Raw genomic sequence first — 11907 nt, 5'->3', positions numbered from 1 at the left:
CTCTGTTTCCTGACTGTGGCTTATTTTGATTCAAAGCTCAAAATACCATTTTGTTGTTGTTGATTTTTAGTTGGATATTTTTCAATTCGAATTCAAATGTTATTCCTTCCTTGTTTTCCAGAAATAAGTCTGAATACCATCGCCCTCCACCTCTGCTATAAAAGTATTCCCTTCACCAGCCATCCACTTTCCCAGCCTAGGGAGGACCAAGGGCTGTTCATTCCATTTGTGCCCAAGAAGACCATCCTCTGATACACATGCAGATGAGGCCATGGCACAGTCCCTGTATAGTGATTGGGTAGTGGTTTAGTCTCTGGGATCTCTGCTTGGCAGGCATGGTTGTCCTTATGGGGTTGCAAGTCCCTTCAGCTCTTTCAATCTTTCTGTAATTCCTCCAACTGAGGTCCGGTTCTCAGTTCAATGGTTTGCTGCTAGCATTCACCGCTGTATTTGACATGATCTGGCTGTGCCTCTCAGGAGACATCTATATCCAGTTCCTATCAGCCTGCACGTCTTAGCTTCATCCACCTTATCTAGTTTGAAGGCTGTATATGTACAGGCCACAAGTGGGGTAGACTCTGAATGGCCATTCCTGTAGGCTCTGTTTTAAACTTTGCATCCCTATCCCTTCAATAGGGATTCTTCTTCTCCTTTAAAGGAAGGATTGAAGAATCAGCATTTTGGTCATCCTTCCTGAATTTCGTTTGGTCTGTGAATCTTGGAGAATTTGAGCATTTGGGCTAATATCCACTTATCAATGAGTGCATACCATGTGTGTGTTTCTGTCATTGGGTTAACTCACTCAGGATGATATGTTTTAGTTCGTTCTCTTTGCCTATGAATTTCATGAAGTCATTGTTTTTGATATCTCTGTAGTACTCCATTGTGCAGATGTACCACACTTTCTATTTCCATTCCTCTGTTGAAGGGCATCTGGGATCTTTTCATTTTATGACTATTATAAATAAGGCTGCTATGAACATGGTGGAGCATGTGCCCTGTTGTATGTTGGAGCATCTTTTGGGTATATGTGCAAGAGAGGAACAGCTGGGTCCTCAGCTAGTGAAATGTCTAATTTTCTGAGGAACCTCCAGACTGATATACAGAATGGTTGTACCAGTCTGCAATCTCACCAACAATGGAGGAGTGTTCCTCTTTCTCACATCCGTGCAAGCATCTTCTATAGCCTGAGTGTTTGGTCTTAGCCATTCAGACTGGTGTGAGGTGGAATCTCAGGGTTGTTTTGATTTGCATTTCCCACATAACTAAAGATGTTGAACATTTCTTTTTGTGCTTCTCAGCCACTCCATATTCCTCAGCTATGAATTCTTTGTTTAGCTCTGAACTGCAATTTTTAATAGGGTTATTAGTCTCCCTGCAGTCCAACTTCATGAGTTCTTGTATATTTTGGATATTAGCCCTCTATCAGTTGTAGGATTAGTAAAGGTCTTTTCCCAATCTGTTGGTTGCTGTTTTGTCCTAACCACAGTGTCCTTTGTCTTACAGAAGCTTTGTAGCTTTATGAGGTCCCATTTGTCTATTCTTGATCTTAGAGCATAAGCCATTCGTGTTTTGTTCAGGAAATTTTTTCCAGTATCCATGTGTTCAAGATTCTTCCCTGCTTTTGCTTCTATTAGTTTGAGTGATCTGGTTTGATGTAGAGGTCCTTGATCCACCCGGACTTAAGCTTTATACAGGGCAATAAGAAGGGGATGATTTGTACTCCTCCATATGCTGACCTCCATTTGAACCAGCACCCTTTGCTTAAAATGCTATCCTTTTTCCACTGGATGCTTTTGTCTCCTTTGTCAAAAATCAAGGGACCATAGGTGTGCTGGTTCATTTCTGGGTCTGCAGTTCTATTCCACTGGTCTATCTTCCTGTCTCTATACCAATACCATACAGTTTTATCACTAATGCTCTGTAAACTGCTTGAGTTCAGGGATGGTGATTCCCAGGGAAGTCCTTTTATTGTTAAGGATAGTTTTAACTATCCTTCGTTACTTGTTATTCCAAATGAATTTGCAAATTGTTCTGTCTAACCCTATGAAGAATTGGAATCGAATTTTGATGGAGATTGCATTGCAACTGTAGGTCACTTTGGGAAAATGGCCATTTTTACTATCTTCATACTGCCAAGCCATGAACATGGGAGATCTTTCCATTTTCTGAGATCTTCTTCAATTTCTTTCTTCATATCATAAAGTTCTTGTCACACAGATCTTTCACTTGTTTGATAAAAGTCACACTGAGGTATTTTTATATGATTTGGGACTATTATGAAAGGTGTCATTTCCCTAATTTCTTTCTCAGCTTGTTTATCTTTTGTGTAGAGGAAGGCTACTGATTTGTTTGAGTTAATTTTATACCCAGCCACTCTGCTGAAGTTGTTTATCATGCTTAGGAGTTCTCTGTTGTAACTTTTGGGGTGTCCCATGTATACTACCCTATCCTCTGCAACGCAACAGTGATATTTTGACTTCTTCCTCTCCAATCTGTATCCTTTTCACCTCCCTTTGTTGTCTGAGTTCTGGCTAATGCTGGGGACAACATACAATGGAGACATCTCAGTAGCCCGCAGTAGCTCTTTGTAAAAACTGGTTGTTTCCATTTCTCCAAACCTTAGCCCTGGACAACGGCTGTATAGATTTCATTTGTGTGGGACTGCCTATCAGTTGGCCTTGGTGTGCACAATTATTGTATTATATCTGACTTTTCTACTTCTTTCTCCTTCTGCTCTGGTGAATTCTGTGAAACTAGATGTTCCTTGATGTTATGATTCTTAGACAATTGGAAATTGATGCATAGGGGCACAGCACAGCACAGCCCTAGTGGCCCAGGTGGATACTGTGTATTCTCATCTTGGAAAAAATGTAATAACTGCAGAATTGTAGTTCAAGATTAGGGTTTGACTTGCAAAGACAGCTTGAAGAAAATAATTGAAAATGAATTAGAGCCAACATTGGGACCCTAAGAAAGGAAAAAGTTATTGAAGTTAGGAAGTAAGTTTTACATAATATTATAGACTGGTTAAGGAAGTATAGAATATATAAAATAATATACTAGTAAACTAAGTCTAACTACTGGAACCCTTACGAGAGTCATTGTGTGCAAGGAGCAGAACGCTAGTGAAATTAGTGTGCTAAGGGTTACCTTGATTCTTTCTGGCCACTGCCTGGCAGTTTTGCCTATGTCATTTATCATTAGAGTGTCACAGGAAAATGCAATTAGCTGATCTGGGAGGTTTGGACTCTGAAGTATAAAAGTAAAGAGTTAAAGTTCAAATAATGATACGTTTACAATTATTATTATTATATTGGCCACAGGCCTCGGTATAGGGCAAGCCTGAAACTTTGGGGAACAGTTGTAATTCTTAGTTCTTGGTGGGATGTAGTCATTCTTTGCATTTGATTTGGCAATGATTATAAAATGTCATTTTTCTACACGCTTTTGCATCATGAATAAAGGAGTGGGGCAAGAGAAAGTCTACAGAACATGTGAAGAGTAAATGAGAGAGAGCATCAGGGAGTGAATGAGAGAGTACATGACAGAGCTAATGTAAGAACAAATGTGAGAGCGAATGAGAGAGCATGAGAAGAGCATGTGAAGAATGAGTGGAGAGAGAATGTGAGGTGTGTTTGAAGAGTGTGTGTGAGAATGAAAGGGTAATGAACAGACGTGTGCATGAGAGTGGGAGTTTGAGAAAAGAAAACTGCAATAAAAAAGGCAGAGTGCACAAAAGAATGCAAAGTGACTGTAGCCACAAACTGTGTGTATGTGTGTATGTGTGTGTGTGAGAGAGAGAGAGAGAGACAGAGACAGAGACAGAGAGACAGAGTGAGAGAGACAGAGAGAGATTCAGAGTGAGAGAGAGAGAGACAGAGAGAGAGAGTGACAGAGAGAATCACGTTAAGCCTTGAAATTGCCTATCAGATTGTACCTAAAGAGTAATCTGTGGATATGTATTATGCGCCTTCCAGATAACCCTGCTTCCTGTTGAGAACTCTGATCCTGTGACAAAGGGCCAGGAAAGTCTGAAAGAATGGCTGCAACCTTGGGGCCAGAGGATAAACTATTTGGCCTAGACCTCCTAATTTATCTTTTCACCTGAAGCCTTAATATTAAAATTTTCTTACTGGGATAAAACTATGATCCTGGTGAGCGTCTTGTTTCTTGGATGCTCAATCAGTTCTTTGTTGTCACAGACTGTTTGAGCCTACTCCAGTCACTGGGACTTATTCACACCTTCAAGTTTCCTGAACTTTTCAGATTTCTAACATTTGTGGCAAACTGAGTGACAAAAGATATGAATGTTGAGCACTTCCCTGGGGTCCAGTGCATATGGAGCTATGGGTGTATGGATATGGTAAATCCCTAGGAGTTACTCTAAGATAGTAGGACTGTGCTCTTAGGACCCCTGCGTGACCTCACTTCACTTTGCCAGCTTTGTGGGCTTCTACACTGCTGCTCTGAGAAGAACTGAAAACTAAGGGAATAGATGTGTAGCCTCCCATTACCTTTGTCATTGTTAGGATATTAGTAGGATAGGTTTGATTGAAATATACTCTCAGAAATATTAACAACCATTGCTTCTTGTGTACCATCTGGAGGAAGTACCAAGTTCACAGACAGTTCTTCACAAATTTCCCAAAGCCAGCAAATTGGAGCATGAAGAAGCCAAGTCCAAGGCATTCAAAACCAGCATCCTCACCAATGCCCCCAGGAAAGGCTTTGTTAAAAGAAGGGAGGTACTGAAACAGTTGGCCCACATACAGTCAGAGAAGACTGTGCCAGGAGAATTGGAGAAGGATTGTGGGAGAGAGTAATTAGGTATCAGTAGTCAGTGAGCAAGATGTAAAGTGAAAAAGAAAAAAATATATAAATAGAAATAAAATAAAGTCTTTAACAAAATGGGACACAATGTATTGCTGAACTAACTCTACTGTGTTTAAACTTGCACACATTTGAAAATCTAGAGAGACTAGATGTGATAAAGTAGGATGCCCTTGTCATTTACATATACTATGTTCACAGCAAGATATATGAAGTAGATAACATGCAGTTCAAAGATCCACTGTTCCCTCACATCTATGTGGATCTGTTTCCCTTTATCAGGACTGTGGAGGCCTCTGCTCATCCAGGTGTCAGGGCTCAACCAAAATGCAGTCCCCTATGATCTCTGGCCAAGTGCTCTTCTGTTCCCAATAGAACTCTGCCTCAGGCTGCAGACGCACTGAAGGGCCAGCCTTCACCTTCAGGGCACAACCACTCTTTCAGTCTTTCCAGGCTCTCTGTTACTCAACTGGAGGCTTCAGCAGAGGCCTTTCATCTCAATAACAGAAGCTTACCTAATCCAAAACATTGGGAAGCCATCCTACACTCCTGATTGGTGGTTACCTGAGACCAAACAACATAGCTCTCTTCTTTCTACCTGTTTTCCTGATTTGAAAGTAAATAATGTGATCATCTGTGGTGTTGGTGGTAAGAATAAAATGCTTAACATGAATAATAGGCCCATGCAGGGCATGGGCTTCACATTCTAGGTACAGAGTGAAGAGCTAGAGGGAATTACCAAAGAAAACAATAAGAATCCTAAAAACAATTACAGATAATCAAACGAAATAAAACAAAAACAAAAGCAAAAAAAAAAATACCTTGTGGGTCCTGAAATTAAAGGCATGTATTGACTCTGCTCAGCTTTGTAGGTATTTCCAATAAAAAGCAAACAAACAAACAAACAAACAGCCTTATTACAGTTGCAGCAGTTGCAGGAGAGAAAGCTGGGAGATGTCCTGTGCTGCTGCCCCCATGCTGTGATTCTGCAGCAACAACTTCCTTGGGAATAGGAACCTGTATGCAGTGGGATCCCTTGCTGGGCCTGTCATCTCAAAAATAGGGGCTTCCCTAATCCAAAACCTTGGAATCCAGTTTACTTCAAGCCAGGAATGAAGTCAACCATCATTAGTGAAAGAGCAAAGTAATAATTACATAGGAAAAAATATGTGCCTTAATCAGAAAAGATCCTCAACTTCTATGGCCTCCACAATCTCCACCCCTCTATTCTGAGCTTGACATAGTGATGTTGTATAACTCCAGATGGTAGGAAAAGGCAGATTTCTTTCCCAGAAAAGTCATACATGATTTTCACCCTAACATATGTGAGGTTAGTTGGCATCGTTTCACAGAGTCAGTGTAGAGGGCCGCAATAACATTCGCCACCACAAGATGGCACTGGCTTCCACTGTGCCCCACGTGGAAGGCCGAGATAGTTTCACCATTACAAGATGGCACTGGCCTCCTCCCCGCCAATCGACTTCCTTTCAGGAAGTTAACTGTGTGCGCATGTGCAAGAGTGCCTTCGTGCCAGGTCTTTGCCCACTCCGGGGCGTGCCTAATGAGATCATGGGTAAGCAACCAATCAGGTGTGGATGCGCCGCGCTAGGGTGTATATAAGCCGCGCCATGCTGGCGCCCCGCCGCCCTCTATTATTAATAAATATAAGCATTTTGGCTACAGAAGGATTCATGTGTTCCCGCGTATTCTTGCTGGCGAGAGACAGCGTGGGACATTTGGTGCCGAGAACCCGGGACGCCACGCCATCGCCAGGCGCCAAGAGGGGGTCTTCCGCCTGCGGAAGGAATCCAGAACTGTAGTGTTTAAAAGGTAGGCCCTGAGAGACATGCATCTTGATTTGTTCTACTTCACTCCCCTGCTAGATGCGGCGGAAGTTTTTATTATCATTTTGGCAGCCCTCGGGCTTTCTTTATTGGCCTTTGAGTTTCTAGCTACTGCCAGATGGCGTCAGAGGTCGCATGGGAGCTGCCCAGCTGTAATAGCAAAGCAGAGAGTGCTGGAGGAGGTACAAGGCGGCATGTCAGAAACAGCGTTGGGTAAAAAATTAAAGAGCTCAAGGAAAAAAGATAATAAGCAGACAGTCCTCTCTGAAGACTTCAGATCTTCAGAGGCGAGAGATTGGGGAAAAAATGCCGGGAGAGAAAAAAGGAGGAGATAAAAGGAACACAGTATTTTAGGAGAAAAATTTTGTCTTTGTGCTTGTAAAAGGTGTGATTAGGCTCTGGAAGCTTCACAGAGTCATACTGATCAGACTTGATAGAGGTAGACCGCCTGAAAATTTATTCAGGAGAATCAAACAAAAGGACATCTCAACGCCCACGCACAGCTTGATGGAGTTAATGTAATTGGGTTGTGAGTAAAAATATTCAGGACTGTGTTTCACTTCCATACCATTTGTGAATGTCAGTCGGGCTGCTTAGATATCCCGTAATATATCTCAGTATCTTACAGGAATTTGGTTTCAACACGTTGATGGACTAGTCCAGGAATTGAGACAATCCATCGTCCATATCAACTCCACTCGAGTGGATAGTCACCATGGAAGTGGTGGGAAAGGGAAAATCCTACCTCTCTGCTGATACCATCTGTTTTTTCCCCTCTTTGTCTATTGTCTGTCCTTGGTGCACCAAGCTGTCCCTGTATGTCAGTTTATGTCTGTGGTTTTTGTTTCTTGTTGCTTAAATGTTTTATGTTTCATGTTCAAAAGAAAAAATGGTGAAAACTTTATCTGTCAATCGTTCACATCTTGATTTGGTTTTAACTCGTTTCAAAAAGGAACAAATGAATAAAAAGCAGCTTCTATCGGCCTTTGAAGCCCTGCACATGTAGCCAGGAGTCTAGGTCAGCTGGAGAAGCTGCCCAGGGGCTAAGCGTCTGCACGAGCTGATCTTAAAGGCGCCAGCAGCTCCTCAGCTTCTTTGGTGCAAGAGCTGATAGCTGTTTCTCTTAGAAAAATCCCTGACTTCTTCTTTGACTCAACAGGTGACAAGGTGCTTCTCTTAAAATCATAGCTAAAAAGGTAAAAATGGTGTTTGGTCTAAATATTAAGATATGTGTAGCCACTTCAATTTTGTTTCTCATTGGTTTTAAATGTATAAATATGCTCTACGTGCCTTGGTTATGGGCTATTGTCTTTCAAGTTATTAGATATGGTTAAAAAGGTATAACATTGGTAACAGAAAGTTGGCTTAAAACTAATTTGGATAAAGTCATTCTAGACCACATGTGACATGGGCCAACCTAGGGAAACAAGTCTAAATTGAGATAATATTTTTATGGAATTCTTATTCTAGAAACCAGGCTTCTAAAAGATTTTAGGGCAATGTCTCTTTGTTCAGGTATTGGAGACCACACCATCGTGCATTCATTTGTAGGAATTGGCAGTCAAACCTTGTAACGGTGTTTTGGAGACTGGATTTTAGAGGCTAGTTTGTTAGAAGTTGAGTTTTGCTTTCCAAAGTTGTGATTTGCCCTGAAGTTATCTGTATTTTGATGCTAATTCCACTGCCCCAAGAACAGCTGCCTAGTCACATACTCAGGACTCAGGTGACTTTCCAAAGTTGTGGCTGTGTTCTGGTGTTACAAGGAGAACTTAAAGATTGTGATTAAGGATTGCCAGTGTTACATTGACTAACTCAAATTTATTTGTAATTAAGAAAAAATCAAACAGATAGAGATTGTTATAAGATTTACGAAGGATTGATGAGGTTTTGAAACTTGTGAGAGCATTACAGCCAGTTTGTTTACTCCAACTGCCATTTCAAGATTGATTCAGATGATTGTTTTTATGCAATTTATTTACGTCCTGGCGATTGTGAGTTTCCATTTCGTGAGCTTGCTTATAATTTTAGAGAGCCCATAAAGTGATATCATTAAAAATTTTTACAAAAGAATGGCTAATAGCCTTATATTATGTAATTTTGTCACTTCTTCAATGTAAGAAGTCAGAACTTTAAATCTTTCAGTGTATATGGAAACTTTTACTACAAACTTTTGCTCTCAAAATGAGCTTTAAAATTTGGGGAGTAGCTGTTGCACTACTCCAGAAAAGAATATTTGAAACTAATTTTAAGCTTCTAAGGATATGTTAATTGGCTAAGTACCTCACCTTACCAGAGGACTTAGGTCTTTGTTATCCACATTGGAGATAAAGCTTCAGTTGTGTTAATACAAAATTGTAGGCTAGAGTCATGGAAGTATTTTAAAAAGAAACCTGGTAAAACATCTTATTCCAAACAACAGTTAAATTGGTTATTACAAAATACTGATATTTGGCCTATTACATATACAAATTTTTCAGGCAAAATTGATAATTTTACTCTTTACATGCTTTTGTACTTCCTATATATTTGTGCATACAACCCATAGGAAATGAGCTTACTGTGTTTATAGGTGGTTCATCAAATGAAAAGGCTACATGTATGATTGGATCACTTGTTTATTCTCTTGAGTTTCTGCTGCTTCAACACAGATTATTAATTTCTGTGGTTTAGCCACTGTTTTTAAATCAAGCTTTCAATTCACATACTGATAGCCAATGTATGGCTTGTGGTTTACAATTGATTTCAATTACTTAATTCTTTACTAGAGACAGGTTTTCTATTTAAAATCAATGAGTGATTTCAGTGTGATTGTCTGACAACTCACTGTCCTTTCAGTGCTCTGGCTCAGACAACTAAACAAAACCATAGACCCAGCTCTTTGAAAATGGTAATGGAGTTAATATGAAAAGAAGAAGACTCCATTTGCTTACTTTCAATTTTCAGCCTCACCCTCCCAACTCAGGGATTTCTAGTACAACTAAATCTAGGCAATATTTACAGGTTTTGACATTTCTAATTAATGCTTATGTTTAGGTAAATAAATCTGGTGAGGGGCTGAAGAGATGGCTTAGTGGTTAAGAGCACTAAGTACTGTTCCTTGACAGACCATTTAAGAACTCAAACTAGATTGCCTAGACTCCTTAACAAGGGAGGACAATGATACCAGTCAGATTATAAGCCTTACATAGGAACAATTAGTCAAAAAATCTCATTCTTTATATATCCAAAACAATAATGCTAGAAACAATAATTTGGTATACAAGTCAATTTATAAATACAAGTGCTCAGTGTCCTCAATTCAATCCTCGAGGACTTACCTTAATAAATAATATCTTAACTATATCTTAATAAATAAAAAGGGGGAGTTATCCCTGTATGCTAAATAATGCTCCTTTTATTTCAATTTTAAAATTTGGATGCCAAACTTTATGGCACCCTACAACTAGGCATACTTCTGCCTAGGTGAAATAGAAAGATTCACATATTGACATGATCCTGTCCAGATATTGTATATGGGGAAGAGGGAATGTTTGTGCTTTTTCTACAGGATGCTACAAGAGTGTGCCAGCTGCCAGAGGTGGTTGCTGAGACTTGCTGATCCTGGTTACATAAAAATTCAGCTCTCCTGGTTCGGGTCCCTGGAGTCATTCCTCTGCCCTGAGAAGAAGATGGAAGATTCCCCCTCATCTTTTGTCATCACAGAGATTTTGGCGTTGCTGCAGTCCGTGTTACTGCTGCGTGTGTCCCGTCCCACTGTGGCCTGCTCTCTGACCCTCTGTGCACTGCTGCTTGCTGTAAAAGACTGGACTCCAGCCGTTGCTGCCCCCCTCATTCCCCTGGTGACTCTTGCTGCCTTAACTGGTGTTGTCATCTTGCAGTCTATACCTTCAGAGGAATGCCACCTGCATAAAGCTGCTGTGGACTGGGGAACTCTGTCCTGGTTATGCAGATCTCAGACATGGTTCCATTGCCTGCTGGTTGTTCCAGAGAGGAATGACTGATCCTGAACTGTCCTGGGAAAGACCTTGACACTTTCGCTGCTATTGTAGCAGCCATTTACTGCTATAGCCATTGTGTCTACAGTGTCTGGAGTTACCCTCCCCCAATCTATGGTTAGAGAAGCACAGTGGGTGAACTTTCCGGAGTAGTTGTTAACAATTGGGAATTCTAAATTTTATTATAGGAGCGGCTTGACTATGGCCCTTGCTGGTAACAGCTGAGGTGAACCAGATGAGGTGCCCACTACTTATCTGGAGTGGCTCTGTTTGGTGCAGCCCTATGCTGTGGATTAGTGTTCATGCTATGGTTGGTTTGCAAAATCAGATCTCAACAGAAACTTGACGAGTTCGTTGTCACTCAAGCACTTGTGGCCACTGAACAAGGCCCCCCCCACTGAAATTTGGTTATCTATCTTCAAAAATTAGTCGGTATCTGAGTTCTCTGCTCTTGCACCCCATGGATCTGTGGATCCATTGCACTGGGATGAGAGACACTCAATGATTCTTTGATCAGCCCTTCCACATCGCTGAGGTTTCCTCATTGCACGCGATAGGGTGATCATGACTTCCCCACTAACTCATTTTCTGGCTGGCCTCTTTTTAGAGTTTGCCCTAGGTCACTTAACAGTTACTGTCACACAGCACTGTGGTATCCATAGATGGGCAACTTTCCTCATGCACAGTACATGGGGCCCGGTGGCGATAGGGTTACCCTTCGACAGATAAGGCTGTGACATAGAGGAACGACCTAAGACAGGAGCCACAGCAGATGGACATAACTGCAGAGACCTAGACCAGCCTAGAAAATAATTTATTATTAATTAATAAAATAATAAGGGGTAGATGTAGAGGGCCGCAATAACATTTGCCACCACAAGATGGCGCTGGCTTCCACTGTGCCCCATGTGGAAAGCCGAGATAGTTTCGCCATTACAAGATGGCGCCAGCCGACTTCCTTTCAGGAAGTTAATTGTATGCGCATGTGCAAGAGTACCTTTGTGCCAGGTCTTTGCCCACTCTGGGGCGTGCCTAATGAGATCATGGGTAAGCAACCAATCAGGTGTGGATGCGCCCCGCTATGGTATATATAAGCCGCACCATGCTGGCGCCCCGCCGCCCTCTATTATTAATAAATATAAGCATTTTGGCTACAGAAGGATTCATGTGTTCCCGCGTATTCTTTTTTTTTTTTTTCTTTTATTAACTTGAGTATTTCTTATATACATTTCGAG

The 11907-nt window shown here is 41.2% G+C and overlaps 1 long non-coding RNA gene across 1 annotated transcript; it reads left to right on the top strand.

Annotated features, from left to right (window-relative positions):
- Positions 1-6420: 6420 nt before the first annotated feature.
- LOC148003389 (uncharacterized) lies at positions 6421-11834 on the top strand. Its single transcript, XR_015629346.1, has 2 exons — positions 6421-6663; positions 10225-11834. It is a non-coding gene; the product is annotated as an uncharacterized LOC148003389 (long non-coding RNA).
- The last annotated feature ends 73 nt before the right edge of the window (positions 11835-11907 follow it).

Source organism: Rattus norvegicus, chromosome 9, assembly GCF_021556685.1.
Source record: "Rattus norvegicus strain SHRSP/BbbUtx chromosome 9, alternate assembly SHRSP_T2T, whole genome shotgun sequence".
NCBI classification, from domain to species: Eukaryota; Metazoa; Chordata; class Mammalia; order Rodentia; family Muridae; genus Rattus; species Rattus norvegicus.
The sequence above is the reverse complement of the archived record's forward strand: the minus strand, read 5'-3'. Positions and strand labels throughout refer to the sequence as shown.